Genomic DNA, 17,621 nt, shown 5'->3' with positions numbered 1-17,621 from the left:
CGCAGACAGCACCAGACGCACACAGCAGATGAATCAGAATGTGCAAAGGAGAGCATCGGGGTGCCACTGCAATTTATGTGCACACAGTTCTTGTGTGGATAAAGGGTCTCATCTGGCTAGGGTCATGCCACGGGTCTAGCTGGGATGAGACCTTTAAAGCGTTGCCCAGTTTTGTTCAAAGTCTGGCACGTTGAGACACACTAACAGCTGTTTCCTTGGTTATAAAGACAGCTGAGCCAATCATAGGGCTAAGAATGGAGCTAGGGGTACAGCCAACACTAGGGAAAACACTGGTTGGAGAAAAAAAGATTACAGCCTTGTGCAATGAACTTGCAGGTGCGCTGCTTTTAAAATGACTGCTTCCAAGATGGGGACCAGGTACGCACCCATTCAGCCAATCGCCCACCTTCAACAAATTGTTGGTAATTTGTGTTTGCCAATCTGTCTGTCAGTGATTGCAGTCGGTCCAAGACGGACCACAGTTGTTCGGAGACAGGTCGCCTAACACCAGGCAACACCAGGCATCATTAACCTCTGTAAGACCACCAATTGCCGATTTTTACTAGTTGTGGTCCTATTTTCACTCAAGTGTGAGTGAGCGATGAAATGTTTTTCTTCATGAATACAGTTGAATACTGTTGTGATGATGCCTTTAAGGAAAGCATTAGTTGCACATTGCTGTGCCTTTTTATGGTCCAGTACAGCTGTCAAAATGTTCAATACAGATGTAATCATGTGATCTTGCAATAGTTCAAGAAAGACAACAAATGTACATGAGTGAGGTCCTCTATTAGATTTTACATTAATAAACTGTTATTCTAGATTTCAATAGGAACACTTAAAGAGCATTGTAGTGGCAACTAAACAGAAGTAATGTGCTGACAAACTTACATTTTATACAGTGTGATGAAATATTTTACAATGATAAATTCTTTTTAAATTATTGCAGGTGCACTGTATAATATCACTTTACTGTGCTTTCCTGTCTATATTGAGGTTATAGTCATTGACTCCCTTTAGGTATGCATTGTTAAAGCTCTCTTTAAAATTTGCATCGAGTTATTCGTACTGTATGCGGTGACACCTAAGGGTTCACGTAAGAATTCACCAATTAACCGTGCCAGATAAGTGCACCACACGCATTATATTACATTTCTTGTAACCATGGCAACAGTCCCACTTCCACTGGTAAAACTACCATGACCGTAACACGAGCAGACTGCAATGCATTGACCGTAGTGTAAGTGTGAAAGTGATCTGTGAGTTTTTTGCGTTTTTATTTCAGCTCCTGATTTTGCCCTAATAAGGGCACATTTGCTTAAAACCACAAACAATTTTATAAGGAGGGAAGAAAACCTGACGCAGTGATCTGTTTTGACAAGCTCGCAATATTTTCCCTGTTGTTCCTCTTTGTTCAGCCCTCCTCTCGGGGCAAAATGCACTAAGAGTGCATCTCTAGGTTCCATCTCGTAACCCTGCAGGCCAAAGATAGAAGCGAGGGAGGCGCTGCATGAAGAGAAAGAACATGAGAGTTAGCGCCTTCTTTTATTCATACAGGCTCTCTGTCCAAATGGAGTTATGTGAAGGAGTTACATTAGGACAGCTGGTAAGGGGGAGGGGGTAACGCACTCAACAGCCCAATGAATGTGCCACATTAACCTGGCTGTGAGAGTCTGTTTATGTCTGCTTGAATGCACCTAGCAAGGCTAGGTGGAGATGGGGACATATTAGGTCAAGGTTTAGACAAATCTTTCAGATCCAAGACAATATACAGAGAGGAGAGATGGATAGGATTATAGTATATGCTCAGCAGGGATTACAACACGGTTATTAAAGTGTTTGCTGCCATGTAGCTGTCAACCCCCTAATACCATTTACTATCTCAGCTTTTACTCATGAGCCATATTCAGGGGATCGGAAAAGACATTCTCCTGTTAATGTGCCACTATCAATAAGCCAGACCGGTGTATGGATGAATGCAGTATGTCTGAGACGACTGGCTATGAGTTGGCTGAGCCTGTCCGGCTGAGCGGGAGGCTAATTTTCCACTGAAATAGATGGGATGGCGTGACTATCTTAATCTAAGCTCTTAATGGAAAGCCTGCTTGTTTTGTGTGTGCGTGCGTGCGTAGGTGCACGCTCGCATACATCCGCGCTCGAGAATGTGCGCACGTGTATCTTGATCTATTTAGTTTTTGTCCCATCTTAATTTTGGCGGAAGGCTGTTAATTAACCCTGCTGTCAAGCCGGCAGACGTCTAAACCAAGCAGCCGTCACTTCTCCTGGGTCTTGTTACCGCTGTAATTAGCGGCCGATAAGAAATTACAAATGCCCCCTCTCCCTCCTGTTAAGTCTACGACACCTTGCCGTTCCTCATACTGATGCATGAGTCTATCAGGGATGTATGTTTGTGTGTATCAGTGTGTGTGTAGAAGTAGTGGTAGGCTAGGGATGGGCGTTGATATAAAGCGAAAGCCGTTCTTGAATTCTCCACCCAACATAGTATGCACAGAATGCAACTGTAGTGATAGACAGAAACACTGAGTATAGAGCGGGTGTGCTTAATAGCCTAGTCACACTGAGGAAAACAGTGGTTGGTAAATTAAATCTGTTCATAATAATACAGAAATTAAGTGTTTTAAAATAAACTCACATAAACCACTTGCACTTCTACCTAGTAGATTTTGGTAAACCCTACCAACTAACCATAGTAGAGGTGGGCGGATTGATCCAAATATTGATCGTATTGATAGAAACACTGGTATCGGTTTTGAATCGATACTAGCGCAATATGATTCATACTTTGTTTATATCCTCTAAGTTCATTATATAGCCCACTTGATTATGTGAAATATATTAATTTTTGGAAACGAAAAAGTATACAGTGGTCCCTCACTATAATGCGGTTCACCTTTCGCGGCCTCGCTGTTTCGCGGATTTTTTTTTTTTTTTTTTTGACAGTGCATTGTGTTCTGCGTCTTGATTGGCCGTAGACCATTGCCAATCAATCTTGTGCCATGTCTCCCGTACAGTACAGAATGCGTTCAGCTTGTCAAATTTACATAAATCTTCGATCGCTAGCAGTGTGACTCTGAGCTGCTGTCCTGTATGTTTGTTTTCTCCCCAACAAACACAACAATGTCGCCGAAATGTTTTGCACCGTCAAAGGCAACCGCGGGTGAGTTTCATTCTATAATACTGGACTTATTTTTCTACAAAGGTTTGAACTTTACTCTCTTGTTTAAACACTCTCAAAGTGTGAAAATGTTCATGTCTGTCTGAGAAAAGCATATAAAGTGTGTAGTGAGGGATTTACAGCCTTAAAACATCTATAATAATTGTAAAAAATAAAGCTACTAGTACTTCGTGGATTTCACCTATCGCAGGTAATTTTTAGAACGCAACTTCCATGATAAAAGAGGTACCAATGTGCCTCAAATTAGCACTAATTTTTTGTGTTGACTTTTGTATCTATTTTATTTTTAGCCTATAGCACATTTAAACAACAGAAGATGACAGCCTTTTAAAGACAGGCGCCTTTACATTTCAGGTCTCCAAAAAACTAATTATTGTGCAAAGTAAAAAATCACATTGATTTAGTGGTCATGAAAAATTCTTCAGAAATGCAAATGAATGATGATTCATCTCATAAATCACGAGCCACTCGACACTCACCTACAAAGCTGGATTTATAGGTTTAAAGTATTGGTATCGTCAGTAGCGGTTTTTGATATTGGCGACACGGGCGGTTGCCCGGGGCGGCATCGTGGTGGGGGCGGCATCACGGGCATCGGCAAAAAAAAAAAAAAAAAAATTACTCGTACTCATGCTGCCCCGACATCATGCCAGCGCATATCGGGAATGTCGTAGGCACCGATTGGGTTTCTATCGCCCATTTGCTGGGAGCAAGGGCGCCCTCCGTTTGCGAGGTGCGCCTGCTGCTTGCTGCACAGGGAGGAGAGGGCGGGGCGGCGGGGGAGTCTCTGGCTGGCTGGGCAGAATCTAATAACCAACTCGCAAAATAAAACAAAATAAAAACAAACCAACAAACACGAAAACACCAGACATCATGATACAGACTCATAATTTGCACCGATGTTTTTTCAAAATTCTATATGCAAAAAGTGAGCGCGAGAGCCCTCGGTGCGCCTGCTCGCTGCTGAAGTCAAAGTAAACTTTATTGTCATCTCCGCTACATACAGGAGAGACGAGACGACGAGGCTCCAGTTACAGCAGTGCAAGTAAACAAACAAATATAAGAAGAGTAAGAAAATAAATATACACTTTAGGACTCGGGGTAAAGGGATCAATAACAATTTAAAATTTATAATTTACAGTTTGATGATTTAAAGTCTCACACAACCCGCCGAAAGGGGAGGGGCCTGCTTCTTCCAAATAGAGCACATTTCATTCATAATGTTGTAAATCCAAGCCCATTATGTATTCATGATTTGAACCCTGGGTTGTGTGAAATCCCAGAAATATACCCTAGACAAAGCAAATCTGTGAACTAAGGTGTAGGTCTATTAGGTTATGTTGTGGTGATCCTCGGGTTGGGGGATGGGTGTTCATACTGGAGTGCAAAATTAAAACCAATGGAAGATAGACAAGAAAAGTTCAAAGTTATCAGGTCCTCAGTTTAGAAAAAAGAGAAAAGAAGAGGAGGAGAAACGAGCCAAAGATACAGGTAAGCAGATGTGTCATTGGATAATGGTGTCAGGGGTTGCAGTGCGGATGAGGGAAGGAGGACCCAAACGCTGGACTCACAGGTGGGTGAAGGGTGGTGTTTATTGTAGACAGAGTGAACAGAACAGAAGTAGGAAATGGCTGGCTGGACGACTGACTGACCTGAACATAGGACAACCTAACAGCGACAATGACACAACAGAAGTGGTAAAACTGAGGAACTTCAATACACAGACTGGATGATGACGATAATTGGACACAGGTGAATACACAGCTGAACATAATGAAACAGTAAATGGTAGGAGTGGCGAAAACAGAACATGAACTGAAAACGCTGGGTCAATGACGCAGGAATCCTGACAAATGGCAGGTCATCCTAAAACAATCAGAATCATATTCAGAATACTTTATTAATCCCTAAGGAAATAATGTGGATTACAGTTGCTCCAAGAAGAAATGGTAAAAATAGGGCGCCAGAGGGAGTGTTCGCCCAGGGTGCCAAACAGGCTAGGGCCACCACTGGGTATCGTCAATACTGACCTATATTGACTTGGTATCATATCTATTTTAATTTTGTTAGCAATCTCAAACCAATATTCAGAATCCCTCCAAAAACAATGCCGTACACTATATTGCCAAAAGTACTGGCTCGTCTGCCTTCACATCCTGGTCTACAGACAATTCCTTGGACTTCATGGCTTGGTTTGTTCCCTGTCATGCATTGTCAGCTATGGGACCTGATATAAACAGGTGTGTGCCTTGCCAAATCATGTCCAATTAACTGAATTTACTACAAGTGGACTACAATCAAGTTTTGGAAACAGATGATCAGTGGATCAGTGTGGAAACTGATCAGTGAAAAACAATAGTATGAAAAAGGCGACATCTGTGCTTACATGTGCTTTCTGTCCTACAAAGGACTTGATATTGTCTCTTGAAGTTATCCTGTAAATTTCTGAACATTTGTCTCTGTAGTTAATTATTGTAGCTGTAACTATTACATATATATGAGGCTGCCAGTGCCTTTACTTCCAGCTTTCCTAGATCAGCCTCCTGTTCTGTAAGGGCTCTCTGTGAGAGATCTACACTAAACTTGAGAAGGTTAAGAGAGCAATGAGACAGAAAAATAGAGGATTCTGTTTTGTTGCAGATTTTACAAGTCAAGTACATTTTGTCAAGTAGTGTACTTAAAGACAAATGAAAAGTGCATACTTGCATTCTCTCTGTGATTATGTATAATGCATTTTACCGCACAATGTTTGTGGGACAGCTTTACTCGATAGCGACTTTTCAGATTTACAGTTTTTCCAGTGTAAAATAAAACATTCTGGTTTTAAACACAGTGGAGAATGTAATGTTATTAATTACCATTTTCCTGCTCTTTCTATCCACTGTCAGGTAATAGTTACCATTTACCATGATGATAGAAGTGACGTTTTAAAAAGGTGTTTTTTCCACTCTTCTGCACGATTGATATCTTCAGTGTTGTTTTAATGGAATTAGCCTATTCAGCCTATTTATGTTGTTGTTGTGGAGAACAACTGAAGTACTCCTACTGGTTAAAGGATGGGTGGAGTAACCATATTAGAAATGAAGATTTTAGAGATTTTAAGGTACAGCCTCACATTCAAGAATGCCTGTATGTGCACAGTGTCCTTTTACACAGTAAAAAATGTAATGTTCAGGTTTCGCAGTAGCATATATGTCTCTTAATTAGTTATGAGGATGAAGAAATGTAGGGTCACATTAATAATACGATATATAACATAAAAGAAGAACCACAGTGGCTCACTTTAACCTGCTGGTTATATTAGAGGGCATACAATGAAATCACCAAAGCCTCGTGTCGTCAACAAATGTCAAAATCTTTTTAACTTGACAAGTTGAAAGAATGTTTCCCATTTATAAATTCCATCAACCTGCTACGGCTTGCAAATTCAAATTTGGCTGAGTGGCTAAATCATGTTAATTAATGCACATTGTCCCTTTCTAATAAAATAAACATAAACACATGTCAGTGAATAAAAATATGTCATCCTGCTGCTGGCGACAAGAGAAAAATCAAGGGGTCAAACAGAGTTTTATCATCTGAGAGCAGCGTGCAGCTGTAAAAAATGTCAGACAGGAGACAGAAGAGGCTCGACTACACAGGACAAGTGAACATTTGGGACACTTTAGGGTTTCCCAGAATTTCTTATTAAGTAAATTAGAGACATATAAACATCATTTTTGGATGTAGACTAGGATAGAGCAATATAATCCAACATGATGTATGAATACTGATAAGAAAATGCATTTCTTCTGGGATAAATTCCAATTTAAACTACAGTGGAATTATCAGAAGTCCATCAGTGGTATTCCTTTGCTCCGTATCCAGCAGAAATGCATGTGTTCTAATGTAGGCTCCTGCAGCCGTTCAACAGAGCCTGTGTGAGCGCTCTCCGTGGTGCTGACTCTGATTGCAAAAAAAAAAAAAAAAAAGATATTGTACTGATGTAGCTTGTTGGCCTCAGACCTGCTGAAATGTAAAGCAGTGAATGATGCATTTCTCTGGCCATCAATAATTGATGTGAAGAAAACACATCAATAAGTCAGCATTTCTAAAATCAGCTCAGCCTCTCTAACAGAAGTTTCTAGTTAGATGAAAATATTCCCTGTGTTCCCCAAGTACAAGAGAACATTCCTAATCACAGACAATAAAATGAAAGAGAAAGAAGAAAAGAGTCGCCATTTTAATTAATCTCTTCTCGGTCTTGTCGGAATTAAATATTTCATTACAAAAAAACTTGATGAGGAGACGCTCTTTAATTCGCTTCAAACAGAATAGAGTTAGTAAGCTCAAGTCCTAACTTGGCATCTGCCTCCATCCCATCTCCTTCCACATGGGGAGATAAACAAAAACTCCTGCTGTCCTATCATGTGCCCCATCCAGCTTGATGGCTCAGCGATGAAATGCACAATAGGAGCTGAAATATGTTCTGCCTCTCGTGCACTTCTTTCTAATTAAAAGTCTTTATTGATAAGCAGGGCGTGTGGAGAGCATCGATGTTTGATGCTTACTTCATCAAAACATTTCTTCTGAGGCCCACTGAAGGACAAGGCATGCATAGTTTACACAAGTTCTCACTCTGGGACAGCTGATGAGTATTTACTATTCCTTCTTTATTGGGAATTTTTGTTTTATTTTATTTCTATTTAAAGTCAGAAATGTTAGAAAGTCTGTGTGTGTGTGTGTTTTTTAAAAAAAAAAAAAAACTTTTTGAGTATGAGAATGTAACCACCTTCTCCTGATTTGTTTCCAGCGTAATTAGTCTTGCTCTGTGAAAGTATTTCAACCACTTTGATTTTTTTATCAGGGGACGGGATGACAAGAACGTCGGACATCAATGCTGTTCGGTTCCCTTGATCATTCACGGGCACGGAAACGAAATTATCCAATATATTTTTTTTTAATTTGCAAAAGCATGTGACACTTTTACATAATAAAAAGAAAACATAACTAGGAGTGGAAGAAATGCTGATCAGAGACAGTAAAGCATTTTAATAAAGCACATATATTTACCTGCTCCATACAAACAGGTGTCTGTAGCAGCCTCCTATTAGACCCTATTCATGAGCTTAGCAATATAAAGTGCGACACATGCTAGTGAATGATTTTTAAGCACAAACTAAAATAACACACAAACACAAACATTTTGACCTTATTAGAGGAATGTTTTCTGTAGCATTTTCTGCTCATCACTTGTTGAGAGATTCCACTCAGGACCTCATCACAATGATGCAGTAGTACAGATTCTGCGTGACACTTGTTGAAAGCATAGAGTGACCTTTAGATTTAAAATGCCATGACAGATAGACAGTCTGCAAACGCTCACACTTCAGAAGACATTAGACGAGAATGTTTAGATCGCGGGTGTCAAACATAAGGCCCAGCGACCAGAATCAACCCAGCAACGATTCCAGTCTGGCCCAATGGAGCGAATAGATTTTGAACTATTTTCTTAAGTATTAAAGATTCTCCTATAGATAAAGAATTGAAATTCATATGAGACCAAAGTAATTCATCAACACATAAAAAATTAAATGACAGTTTCTTCACTATCTACTTTTTTTTTTTTTTTACAGTGGGTTCACAGAACGAAAAAAAACCACATTTTCTTTGAATTAATAGAAACTTTATATTTCATAATTACAGGACAGTTATGATTAATGAACTATCAGAACTTTTCTGTAATTTTACACATTTGGCTAGTTATTAAAGTTTGGTGTCAATGTATTTTGTAAATGCTTCAAAATTGAAACCTTTAGAGGACGCTCATTCCCAGCTCCCCTTTATTCTGGGGTTCTACTACAGCAGCTTTACATGGTTCACAATTAAAACGATCCTTAGTTTTTCTCATGTTTTCTTAGTCATTCATTTATTGTCTGAAACAAGAAGTATTGCCAAGGAGCCATAAGTAAATTTACATCAAATTGTTAAATAATTGATGTTAAAAGAAAAAAAACTTAACATGCAGCTGATGGCAAAAGAAGGAAGATCAGGGTTCAGTCAGGTTCTATGTTCTGAGAGCAATTGAATTGGACATGATCACTGTTAAATTATCTATTGGTCCATTTAGAGGAGGCTCAGATATTTTACAGGATTTGTGAACATTTAAAAGTCAAAAAGTTAAAAGTGATGTTACATACAACCACCCCGTGATTGTCCAGATATTGTAGCTCACCTTAGAACCTGCTGCTGGTGTTGGACAACCAATGCTGTTTTTAAAGCCTGAACCACGAAACAACAGACAGAAAATTCTAATTTTTTGGACGACTATTTATTGAACCTGACAGCTTTTCAAAAATTAATTATAGCACGGTGGCACAGTGGTGAGCGCTGTTGCCTCACAGGAAGAAGGTCCTCAGTTTAGTTCCAAAATCAGGCCGGGGTCTGTCTGTGTGGAGTTTGCATGTTCTCCAGCTTCCTCCCACAGTCCAAAGACATGTTAGTGGGATTAGGTTTGGTGAGTCTAAATTGCCCATAGCTTTGAATGGCTGTCTGTCTCTACATGTTAGTCCTGTGACAGACTGGTGACCCGTCCAGTGAGTGCCCTGTGACAGCTGGGAAAGGCTCCAGAGACCCTGAATTGGATAAGGGAAGCGAATGGATGGATGGCATGTTTGTGTTTTAATTTGGATCATTTTTGCTAAAACTAGCATTTTTGTGAGTTGATTGATAACAAATGTTTTCAAAATCACAGTGATGACATTGCAGGCTAAATAAATTACAATCCATCATGCAGTGACATCATGTGACCTAAAATCTGCCCAGATCAACATCTGCGTCCAGGGGTTTTAGGGTCTGCAAAGGATGCCACTTCATTCCTCTGGTTTTCATTTCCTTTTCCTTTTTTTTTTTTTTTTACATCTTTTAATCTGGACCAAAGAGTTTGTCTAACAATATCTTTTCTAACCAGCAAACAAACGTTGCCATCTGTGTGGCAACTGCAAAAGCTACAGAGAGACAGCAGAATTTTCTGCAGGAGGAAAACTCTGAAAGACCTGCTCTGGTGATGTGTGTATGTTCTGGCAGACAAAAGAAACCGTGGATGCTGCAAAGGGCATCCAGTGTTCTTGTGTCAGCGGTGATGACGCTGGGGAGATAAAGGTTGGGGGTGGCACATCGATTTCTGTCTGATGTGTGAACAGTTAGCCGCAGCAAATTAATGTGACGCTACGCAATCTGGCCCGTCTGTCTCCCATTACACATGACCGGAGTCCCGACAAGCCACAACTAATAGATAATGCATGTGAAGGAGATGAGTGAGATTGAGGGAAGGATGTAGAGGGGAGTGGTATGGGGAGGAGATGAGTGAGTGAAATGAATTGCACAAGCAAAACTGGGAAGAGAAAAGGTGCGGAGAAAAAAACAAGCATCGGACAAGTGAGAGGAGAGTGAAAAGCAGAAAAGTGGAATTAAGGCAAGGGAAAGGGCAATAAAGCTGTGCTGAAGAGCTACAGGCTCAGTGGAAAGGGGGATGGTGGTGTAGGAAGAGGCCTGAGGGCAGGCAGACAGGTCGATCGACATTTATCGCATGGAGATGCATGGTGAAACATCTCACTATGAATAGATGGTGTGCCATCCATGCACAGACAAATACAAATATATATATATAACAATGCACTTACACAACACATATACAAACGTGTAAAAATCTAATTTGGAGGCATACTTTACAAATAGACACACACTTACTCTGATTGCACATTCTCTCAGAATGATTAATGTGTCTTTGCTCTACACATTGACCCATGGGGCACAGCAGGCCAGCAGCTGAACACAATTTATTAAGTAGTGCAAGTGTGTGTGTGTGTGTGTGTGTCTTTTGCTGTTGGAACGGCAACCATATATGCACAGAGCTCTCCACAGGGGTGTGGACATTCAACGGGTTTTCAATCTTCTGTAGAAGTGAGCATGCCATTAGGGGTGTGTGTGTGTGTGTGTGTGTGTGTGTGTGTGTGTGTGTGTGTGTGTGTGTGTGTGCGTGTGTGTGTGTGTTTGAGGGGGGGAGAGAGAAAGTGAGATGAAGCAGAATTTGTGTCAACTACACCGATATAGCAGCGTTTCCATGGAGATATGTGTCATTCTGTCTGGATATACCATGGTTTATGGAAGGATGTAAAAAAAAATAAAAAAAATATAGCAGTCACCTGTCTCACCTGAAGCTGACAGCCAGAGGGAGACAGATGATTCACAATGACAGAGAGACATAGAGAACACAAAGAGAGAGAGAGAGGGCGCGAAAACCATATCACATTCATGACAAGTTTTGCTCCAGGCACTGAACCCCTGAAACTGCTCCACCACTTGGCTGCTACATGGCCGACCCACTACTCCGAATACATAGGAAAAGCAACGTGACTTGGACACATTAGAAAAGGCTCATTTCAGCTGCTTGGAATAGACCGTTTTCTTTCTTTTATAACATAAAAAGCAAAAATAGATTCAACCTACAGCTGTGTTCTAGCTACCCAGGACCAAAATCAACTCCTTTTTTTGTCACATCATGTTTTAAACTTCTGTTTACTCTATTTTATTCTTGCAAATTCTCAGTGTAACGTGATAAGCTTCTACAACTTGGTAGGAAATGCAAAATCGTGCAAATGTGATGATTTGCACTTGTTATTAATCTCTGGCTCTCTTCCACAGCATGTCTTTTGTCCTGTCTTCCTTCTTTCATCCCAACTGGTCGCTGCAGATGGCCCCGCCCCTCCCTGAGCCTGGTTCTGTCGGAGGTTTCTTCCTGTTAAAAGGGAGTTTTTCCTTCCCACTGTCGCCTTAGTGCGTGCTCATAGGGGGTCATACGATTGTTGGGTTTTTGTCTGTATGTATTATCGTATGGTCTACCTTACAATATAAAGCGCCTTGAGGCGACTGTTGTTGTAATTTGGCGCTGTATAAATAAAACTGAATTGAATTGAATTGAATTGAATTGAAAAACCATCAGTCAAACCCCTGTATAAGGTTGCTGGGACATCAGGTAAAACAGGGTAATCATGAAGATATCATTGCCCTTAGCAACTTTTTCCAGCAACTCTCGGGCAATCCCGAAGGGTTTTTAAATGTTCAATATTAAAGTATGTTTTTATTTTTTAAGACTTTTGATCCACATTGTTTTTCACAGACTTATCTGGTGCATTATTTTCTTGTCTCGTCATGTGAAACAGTGAGCTTAATTATGGATTGCTGTATTGTGTCAGTCTTTCCTCTCCAATATAACCCAGTGCTGTGGGCAATGTTTATTTAACAGTTGATTGGCCTTACAGGTTAGATCATGAGATGGCAATCATGTCATGGCCATCATTATGTATGGATATTGCTGAAGGTGTGGTTTAGACTAAACCTTTAAATCAAATCCAACCCAAGTTTAGCCTAGATGGGTAAGCACCATTTAGCCATTATTTTGGATCACCAATTTGCAGAAAATTTCTCTGTAGAACTAAAAAAAATCTCTCCCGTGTTTTCAGGCTTTACTTCAAACTCTCCACTATTTGTAACATGCCTTAAAAGACTTAAACATTTGGAAAGGTCTAGGAGTAGAGACATTCAATGGGATTCAGAAATCTGATCAGGTCTTTCATTTGAGGCTGAGAAGGTCCAGTATAACCTCAAGCACCAATCCACCTTATATGAGCTAGACCAGCGGTCACCAACCCCCGTGAGTCATTTGGTACTGTGCCGCGAGAGTTTTCAGGGTTTCAGGATTTTATCAGTTTTTATCATTATTTTTTTATCATTTTATTGTTAACTCGGTTTCCCTGGGTCTTTTCCCGTGTGTTATGAATAAATCGTTTTTTGGGGGTACAGGTACTGGTTTTATTTTGTTGTATTTATCTGCGACACATTAAAGGCTGGTCCGTGAAAACATTGTCGGACACGAACCAGTCTGTGGCACAAAAAAAGGTTGGGGACCGCTGAGCGAGACCATTATAGACCATAATAAAGAAAAATGAGTAGTTGCCTGCTGATTACATGGAATTTTTTCAATTTCATCAACCGACTGCAAGTAGTTAAGTCAACCACTTGGTTGAGGCTGAGTACACCACTGTTAATCACATGCACTTGCACAAATTGCCTGGTGGGAGGCAACCTGTCTCCAAACAGTCTCAGTCTGACGTCACTCAGTCACTCACAGACAGATTGGTGAAGATCCGCAAATAATTGCTGTCTAATTTATAAATGCAGACAGATTGCCAACATGTTGCCATGGAGACTTGAGTAAACTGGCTGCCAACTGGTTGTGTTCTAGCTGTGTTCATATGTGAAAGCAAGCCTCCTGAGCACCTATGTTATTTTACAGGTAAATTAATTGCTGTATTATCTTGGCTCCTACTTCCGATGCAGCCATCTGATCGTGTCTGTGAGTGTTAGATAAAAGTGCTCAGGTTTTGGCATAGATAAAAGCACTGTATGAATGTGTGGGTGACTTAGACTTTTAGTAGACAGCACTTCAAGTGCTCAGACTGAGTACAAGGGTGGTGTCCATTTTACCATATAACTATAAGAGCTAGTACAACTTAACCCTAAAAAAGATAAAGATAACATCATGCACAAATACTTGATTACTTTTGTCTCTGGTGTTGATTTAACTCACGTTTTCATCAAGTAAGGAATATTTTTCCAATGATAAGGATGAAACCTGGTAATAGATGCTGAAGTCATGTCACTTGAATATCTCTGTGGGCTTCGAAGTCACACTAGAAACTGCATGTTGTTAGAAACTGAGAATCCAGTGAAATGAAAACATGAACCAGGACAGAGAAGAGTTTTTCAAAACTGATTTTCTGAAAGCACTGAAGACACTGTTGAATCATTTCATCACCTTTGGAAAAAAAGTGAATGAAGTGTCATACCAGGCCTTGCAGCAGGAGAAGATAAGTGATGATTGAATCTGTGTCGCTGTGACCTGTAAAGGTGTGAGAGGATTTCAGGTTTTTGGGTGAGGATTGCTACACTGTAGAAAAGGGGGAAAAAGTCACACATATCATACAATATGCTACATGTCAAAATAATAATAATATAATAATAATGTAAAGGGTTGTATTGCGTTGAGCTGTGTCAGTGCAGAGTCAGGATCCAGTAGTAATGTGCATTTTTAAGTGTCAGTTATCAATGATTCGTGTTGCCCTTTTCCCTGAAATATTCCCACTTGATCAATAACATCTTGAAAATTCTGTGACCTGTTAGCTTCTCATTTATATTCAGTTCACTGCAATTATTTTCAATGAGCCTGAGATAATCAATTAATCAATACCCAAATCAATTCATTCCCTCGTGAGCTGCTATATCACCAAAAGTCATGCTAGCCATTCTGTGTAGCGGCCTCAGTGGTGTCATTTGTAACATTAAACGTATCATCCAAAGCTTGTGATTACAGGTTTAGTTTAACACTGAGTAGGAAGTTCAACCTAAAATTAAAGTGTTACAGTTGCATTGCTATAGAGAATTTTTTGAAAATGTTCTCCTGTGGCTCAGGAGGTCGAGCAGGTCATCCAGTTATCCAAAGATTAGGGGGCTCAGTCCCTTGAGACCTCCATCGTCATCTAAGTGTCCTTAGACAAAATACTGACTCCCGGAATGGGCCCTCGCAGTCTGTGTGTGGGCCCATCTAGTAAAAAAAGCACTTTATGACTATGGCTGAATGTGGCTTTAGCTATAATTGGTATGAGTGGTTGGTAAGACTAGAAATGACTAGGGCAGCCAATCTGGGCCTCTGGGAGCATTCCCAGTGGAATGCTTAGCCATTGGTCCCATGTTGCATTGCAATACATTGGATGGATGCTACCAGCAGAGAGAATTTTCAATTCCCTAATCATTAAAGCTGGTCAGGCTAAAGAGGGTCTACGGCAACTCCACTGCAGCCACTTTTTCAAACAGAAAGAAGAACCACACAACAATAAATATCACATTAGGAACAGGTTAACAACTTATGTCAAAAAACCCTATTTGACATTGGGCCTGTTTTTGTATGGCCCAATGTCATTTTAGATTAAAAACAAAAAAGGAAAAAATTGAAAGAAATTTTGAATCATGACCTGTGTGTGCAGTGAAATAGCTCTCTCGCTAAATAGTTTTGTCGCCTCTGAGCAGCAAATAAGCAATCCCCTGCTGAGAGCGATGATGGCAAAGAAATTAACTGTGAGGAGGCTAGCACTGCTGAGAGGACAGGTGGGATACCAGCACAAACAATATATATGAATTAGATTTATTGCACACACACACGCACACACACACACACACACACACACACACACACACATGCAGGGCACAAGTGTTAGACTGATTCTATATGAAATCCAGTTGTTCTTCTGGTGTTTGCACTTTAGAGAGAAAGGAAAACAGAAGTTAATCATGTAAATCTAAATTAGAGTAATGAATATCAATTGAGTATGCTGCATATAAAATACATTAAAATGAATGAATTGCACAAATAATAGGTTCAATTTTTTTAGTCAATGCAATCAATGCACTCTGTTCACTCTGCATCTGTTTCCTTGAAATTACAGAGCAGTATGACCCTCTGAGGTTTTTACTGCATTTAATCCAGAGAAGAGTGATGCTGAGAGAAGGGAAAGAAAGACAAGAGCAGCAGAGCACATGATGTAGAGTTACAAACAGATGTTAATGTTGCAGAGAACACTTATCAACATAGGACTGAACTGTTAGCTCATGTGTCGAATTTACAAAAGAAAATGTCAGGGCTCTGTATAAATGTTGTCCATTCTCACAACAGTGCGCGTATAAGCTTCGTTTTTCTGCTTAACATCTGGCATTGTGTCACAAGAAAATTAAAATGAAACATCCTCCTATTAGCTCTTTCCCAAGCTTTCAAATGCATGTCGACAGCAGACGGAGCTTACTTAGGTGGTATCCCTTCGCACCTAATGGCAGCCAATTAAATTTGGCCTGTTATTAATAAGCATTCTTGTTATCTCACATTGTAATTAGCCCTCAATATGCACATTTGTTATGTTGGGCCGACTGACTTGCTGTCTTTTCTGTATATGTAACATGGCCCAACAAGATATAGAATCACAGCAAAATGCGTGATTGTGTCTTGAATGTGCAACTAATAAAAAAAAAAACTTTCCACATCACCACGTATTGTTGATTCACTCTGACATGTAACATTAGTATGTTTTTATTATTATTACTGAATACCGATCACATGGTAATAGCCAGTATAACTGGGCTATGTTATAAAATATGTATTCATAAATGCTGAAATCCCAGGAAATGGAAGTTTCCATGTGGAAATAGTTAGTAGTTGTTATATATGCAAAGGAGTTATTCAGTCAGTCATTGTAGTCATTATAAAGCTTTTCGGTCATTTGCATGTTCATATTACACGTGCACAATCTGGTGTTATATTAACAACTCTGAAACTGGTTTGTCTGCATTTGGATTGTCTAGTTGTTTAGAACTACAATCATTACAGAAACCTGTAAGGCGGAGTAGTTCGCATGATTATCAGCAGGTCAAAAACTATAAATAGACAATAAAAATGTTGTGTTTTTGATTTCTGTTGACTTACTTCCTGTTTTACTTTGTAATGCTTAATTTTTTATGCATCTTAATTAGATTTTGTTCCTCCTATTGTTCTAAGTTCTGAATGTTTTTTTACGAGTGCTGTCAGCGTTAATCTCGTTAAAATGACGTTAACGCCATAACCGCATCCGAAAAATCTCTGTTAGCGAGTTAACGCACATCACCCTGTGCTTGGGCCTGCACGGCGTCAACGCGTTAGCGCGGTTAGCTTTTTAACGCATTAGTGCCGTCCTATTTTTTACACATGCATGACCCCAGCCTTTGATTTAAGATTTTAATCTTCCATCTGATGTAATGTGACCTGCATCTGTTCCCCTCCTGTGACCCTTGCGATATAAAACTGAGCACTAATAATAATATTTGTTCAAGGACCTCAACTTTATTGCATTCTCCTTTTATTTCTCAGCTGAATGGCATCATTTCTCCATTGCTTTTGCTGAGTGGGGAACAATTACGTTTGAAGATGACGTTTTTAAGTCCATGTTGAGTAGTCTGAAATGTATATAATATATTTACAGAGTGAATAAATTGCTTAAACTGACTCTAAAGCCAATCAAATGTGACCCCAGTCCTCTTGAAGGTTTATCAGTGACTTCCATGCCTGTGTTGGTCTTCTGCCTACATGTACTAGAGCTAAACAGCAACCACAGAATTACCACACAATGAACCACTGTTAAGAGGCGGCAGCAGAGACATCCGTTTAGCATTCCTCTACTTTAGTCCACTCATCATCCGACTTGTGAGACCACCCAACACATGCACAGTCTCATTAGAGAAACTAATGAATAATTCAAAGCAATATAGCAAATGATATATAGTTCTTTGCTTGCTCCTGACAATGTGT

This window comes from Oreochromis niloticus, linkage group LG22 (genome assembly GCF_001858045.2).
Source record: "Oreochromis niloticus isolate F11D_XX linkage group LG22, O_niloticus_UMD_NMBU, whole genome shotgun sequence".
In the NCBI taxonomy this organism is placed as follows: domain Eukaryota; kingdom Metazoa; phylum Chordata; class Actinopteri; order Cichliformes; family Cichlidae; genus Oreochromis; species Oreochromis niloticus.
Note: the sequence above shows the minus strand (reverse complement) of the source record.